Source organism: Nelumbo nucifera, chromosome 4 (genome assembly GCF_055504915.1).
Source record: "Nelumbo nucifera cultivar China Antique chromosome 4, China Antique-T2T, whole genome shotgun sequence".
NCBI classification, from domain to species: Eukaryota; Viridiplantae; Streptophyta; class Magnoliopsida; order Proteales; family Nelumbonaceae; genus Nelumbo; species Nelumbo nucifera.
In genome coordinates this window covers 29,213,577-29,219,042 of record NC_142652.1, presented here as the reverse complement: position 1 = coordinate 29,219,042, position 5,466 = coordinate 29,213,577, and the positions used below count along the sequence as shown (strand labels likewise).

The following is a 5,466-nucleotide window of genomic DNA, read 5'->3' as shown; positions in this document are numbered from 1 at the left end:
TTTTATGAGCTCAACCTCCTTATATGGGTTTTTTAGAAGGGTAACGTTTTCATATTCTGTTTTCCTACATTTTTTATTATTTATTAAAAATTGTAACAGTGGACGCCTTTGGGATTAAAAAACTATTTTGCTACTTCTAAAATAATTTCTGGATTAAGAAGCATCCCAAAATGTGTTTATCTATTAGGCCCCGTTTGCTTTTTAATAAGTTATTCGGGTAAATGTAATTTATTTGGGTAAATTTTTCCTAGGAAATACTTGCCCCAGTAAGTGCATTTATCCATGTTCTTTTATTTTCTAGGTAAATAAGGTAATGACCATTTTAGCCATAAAAATCTATTATCAAAAGGAGCATTTTTGTCCCATTCAAGTGTTGCCAATTTTCCCCCCAAATGAGAAAGTTATTTATCCACCTAGGTGATGGGTACAACTTATCCGAGTAAATGATACATAAGAAAATAAATTTTTTCTATCCCCACATAAATCTTAAAAAAAACATGGGATTCTTGGTCAATGAAAATCAAAATCTCGTTGACCAATTTTTTCCTCTCAAAATCCGAACAAAGAATACTCCCTTGAGTGGTAAAATTAAAGCTTATGCCAGACCAATGAACCACATTCTGCCAACGGTACATTTCCAATAAGGTTCAACCCTTCCTCCAAAGTCCAAACCCTTGCATATAATACAACACACTTGTAACTGAAATGGCCTCCAATATGTTTATAACTTGGATGGATTTAATAAAATAAAAAATGCATTTATTAGCCCGTTCAATATTTATAAAATTGTAAATAATTGTGTGGAAGATCATTCCAGACCACTTATTTGGAATGTAAGCTACGGTTATCTTTTGATTGTATTTTTTGAATTTCCAATAACTTGCATTAATTAACCCTACAACTGTATCGAAGTAGCTGGTTGTTGATAAGGTTCATGGATTTCCAACATGTAGCAACCACATAATTAAGTATTGGTACGGTTGTTTGGTGGAATGGAATTTGAATAAAGAACAATAGAAAATTTTAAAGGAAAACATAAAGGATACTGTCTCCCCTTTTGGAAAAGTGGGACTTTCTGTGATTTGGAAATGGAAATTTGTAACTTATCGGAAATTGGGGTTCAACTCAATCCATCCCACTTCCCCCTCGTGCATCCAAGACCACAAAGAAAGAGAATTACAACCTACACAGAGAGAGAGAGAGAGAGAAAGAGAGAGAGAGAGAGAGAGAAGATTCACAAATCACATAGGAGACACTGCAACTGTACATTGATAAATGAAAGAGAAGACTCTGCAGTCACATTACCAAATACAGATGTTTGGTTGCTCACATAAAAATCCTGATAGGAAAACAGAAATGCAAGATGCATTAAAAAACACAAACCCATAATACAACTTGCCATGAAATTGCCTGGTTATTTGTTAAAGGCTTCAAAGGTTGCAACCTGAATTCCAACAGAACTATCCAACCTCACAGACCATTTCTGCTCTGAGATAAGAAAGAAATTACTTCAAAACCAAAATATGCGAATTGGGTTTCTGATTTTTCACTTCCAAATCCAAAGTCAAGAGCAGAAGCAATCCCTTCGGCGAACATTAATTATCTGCAATCCTCTCTCAATTTGGCCTGCACAAATAAGAAAATAACGAAACAAATGAAACAGACCAAGTAAACCCATAGAGAAATCTGCTAACAAAATTGTTTTGGTGTTTTACAAAAGCAAAGCAACTTAATTGTATGTTGTAACTAAAGTATGAGAAAAGAAGTTGAAGGTGATAACAGAAGCATAGAAAGCACAAAGGAGTGAAATGCCAACTTACACGTTTTTCATCATCTGTCTCTCTATCTTCTGTCAAGAAACAACATGACCGCTGCCTTCTCTCTCCCTAATTAGTTTATAACAGTCTGAACGCTACAAGAAAAAAATCATTTAGAGAGAGAGCAACAAATTACACGAGACAAACTGCAACTGTACATTGAGAATTGAAAGAGGACACTCTGGACTTGCATTATTAAGTTAGATATGTTGGTTGCTAGAATAAAGACACCTGATAAGAAAATACAAATGCAAGCTGCATCAAGAAACAGACCCATTAAATAACTTTGTATATGATGCAATTAATGCCTGGTTATTTGTTGAGAAGATTCTTCTATCTTAACAAAGGTTACAACCCATATTTCTTATGGTGAGTTCCATCTGACCTCATGAACCAATTATGAGCTGAGATAAGAAAGAAAGTGCGTAAACTGAAAGACGCAACTGGGTTCATGATTTTCACTTCTAAAATCCGAAGTCAAGATTAAGAGCAATCCCTTGAGCGAACATTTTCTGCAACACTGAACCAATTTAGCCTGCACAAATAAAACAAACAAACCAAAGGAACCAACAATTGTATGAGAAGAGAAGCAGGGAGTCTGGTGGTGGTGTGTATCTAAAGTATGAGAAGAGAAACTGGGAGTAGTGGTGGTGGTGTTACTAAAGTATGAGAAGAGAAGCTGAAGGTGATGACAGAAGCATAGAGAGCACAAAGGAGTGAGATGCGAACTCGCGCGCATTTCATCATCTGTGCTCTCTATCTTCTGTCAACAGCATCACCAGTGCCTTCTCTGTCCCTTACTAATAGTAAATTGATCAAAAAGGAGAGAGCACTCAGAGAGGAGGACGGAAAAGGTGAGGTGGGTATGATTTAATAAGGACTCCCCAGACACCTCTATTTATAGAAAGTGCTGCGAGAAAGCCGCCAGGTTACTACTATAATCGTAATCTTCACATGTACTATAGCAGCTGTAAACGTTTCTCTCTGGGTAAAAGATTGAAAGGACACAATCTAGAACTTCACAACCACCGTACTTGTTTCTGGTTAACTGTAAATCTCTTAAAAAAACAACATAGCAAAGTAATCTTCGGCCTCGAACAAATTAAATTCCGGGGTTCCCACAGTAACGTAATTGGGCATGATTGATTCTTTTCAGAAATGGGTTACAATATAAGTGAATCTTGGAATAAACTTTTCTTATTTTGGAACTTAACCAATCCTCTCTTTCTCTATAAATCTCAACTGGGCGTGGTCAATACTAAGACTGACGACATTGAGACATCCCAACCCTGGATAGTGGTTTCTGGGTCCGACGTTTATGGCCGCACTTGGGTCCATTTTTTAATACCCAATTAGGAATGAGGCCGTACTGGGGTCCCTGCTCTGCTACCCAACAGAAATTAATCCAAAGACGAAGTTGACCAACCCGTACTCTGGGCTTTGCTCTTTTATAAAAAAATCTAGCCTTAAATATTCATTTTTTTTCCCTTTTTCTAAGAATCTTATTATATGCCTGTTGAATTGGAAAACTAAAGCAAGCTCACTGCTGGTTTTGTAATTTTCACCCAGAGGAGCTAGCATCGGTTCTTGGTACCATTCTTGAGAAACAATGAAGGAGGTAGCAGAGGTTATTGCTACCATTTATTTTTTTTTTTGGCTCAAAACTGACAAGAACTTTACAAATCACATTAGGCTTCTAGTCTTAGTGACAGAACTTTCTATTAAATCATCACCTTTTCTTTTTAATTTTAAAGTTACAGTCATTGAGAAGGATGATGATGACACATGAGATCATTGTAATCAGATAATCACTCTCGTTTGTTGAAAGCATTAATTCAAGAAAATTCTGGGGTCATTGATGGGATAGAATGCTGATGACGCTCATAGCAGCATATATGTTACACGCAATTATCCAAATGAAGGATCTCTTTTCTTCCATGATGGTCTATATTTACCGTGTCCGTGTCAGCCCTCCACAAGAGAGCTTATAATCAGATAATCTCTTGTCTCTCTGTCATTCATTCTTATTCTAAAAGTCGGCATGGATTAACAAGAGCAGCCCTCTACTGGTGGATTGAGTACGGAGTCATAAAGATCAAATCTATATGATATGATTCGGGAATATGTATGTTTAGCCCCTATTATTTTATCTGAAAGCACCTTCTTACCTTCTTCTATAGCAAAAGATGCTGAGATGACTCCCTTTTATATATCTTTCTATGCAGTAAGATAGGGATGGCTAGCTATGTGTATCGGCTTCTGTTTGGGTAGGGATCGATGCCACTTTAATTTGGTTGGACCAACTCGAACCAAACCCTCTCTTAACTGAACTGAACCCAATCCAATTTTTAAAATGACAAAAATGTCAACCTAGTAACAAGTTCGATTGGGTTAGCTAGGGTTAGTGCCTTGGGCAATCCAACCCCTATGCATCCCACTTGCATATTCTTGTTGTATGTATAATTAAGCATTTATTTATAGGGGAAAGGGGGAAGAGAGAGAATGAAGATGAAGCAGGATGATCAATTATTATAAGATGTTACCATTTATGTGTGATTTTCATGTAAATAGAGTTGTGTATAACCTACATTACCATCTTGTTAATACGTCAGTGTTGTAGTTGAACTTTTGATAGCTAAGGTTCCCATGACTCAACCAATGGTTAAAAATCTTGGGTTGAAGATCAAGTTGGGTTAAGATTAGGGTTTCGATATTGACACATCAGGATGCATGGTTTATAAGGGTTGTTTTCAATGAACAATTGGAGCCAACCTGACTCGAGTTGCACCTCTGTATATGGTCAGAGTCGTATTGAAAGATGAAATTGGCATTAGAGTAAAATTTATCTGTCTAGAAAGAAATACGACACTAAACCGAACAGAATGGTGAAATTAGCCGATCGATGGGGACAAGACTTAGATGATCGATGATGACGAGTAAGAGGAGGAATCTGTTAGAAAAGAAGGAAGCTTTCCTTAAAAATGAAGAAAGAGAAAAAGAATTAATAGAGATGACAGAAGGATTAGAACCAAATCGAGACCTTACACCAAACTCCAAACCAGCCGCTCGGGTAGACCAAAAACGAGGTTTACCCATGCATGACCATTAGTTGGCATTCACCGCATGTAAACGAAGAGCACTCACTCAAAAGCACTAGTATGACCCACCACAGAGAACACTGTAATTAAGAGGTCGGCAGCACCCACCACACACACAATTTCATTAATGGTGATAGAATGGAACCTGAGCAATTTTCAGTATTCGCTATTCAGGAAATGTGAACACTGAGAGCGTGCTGAAGTGATACTTTGATATTTTACAATTCTATTCACAAAGAGGGACAACAGTAACACTTTATGTTTTGATCGAAATTAAAGGACCAGGAGGGAGAGAGAGACGTTTGCGTCTGGGGCTCTGGGCTAGGCTAGACATGCGAACAACTTGCCAGGAAACACGGAGTAGAAAGAAAGATTGGACCATTGGAGCATCCCCCAACATACACGCCTTATCCCGTTCAGTCATCCAAGAGCAAATGGGGCGGTGGTCGTTGTTGGAATCAAACTGTCCACGTGGCATTACCCCCCAGAGCTTCCGTCTCCATCTGTCTTCAAGTGGGCTCCATTTTGTTAGCCTCCTTCTGATTTGAACG

General features: G+C 37.7%; 1 long non-coding RNA gene across 1 annotated transcript; it reads right to left on the bottom strand.

The window, feature by feature from the left end:
* Positions 1-1,224: 1,224 nt before the first annotated feature.
* On the bottom strand, positions 1,225-3,197 carry LOC104613319 (uncharacterized). Its single transcript, XR_016085417.1, has 2 exons — positions 1,821-3,197; positions 1,225-1,626 (listed from the first exon to the last, which is right to left on the bottom strand). It is a non-coding gene; the product is annotated as an uncharacterized LOC104613319 (long non-coding RNA).
* Between the last annotated feature and the right edge of the window lie 2,269 nt (positions 3,198-5,466).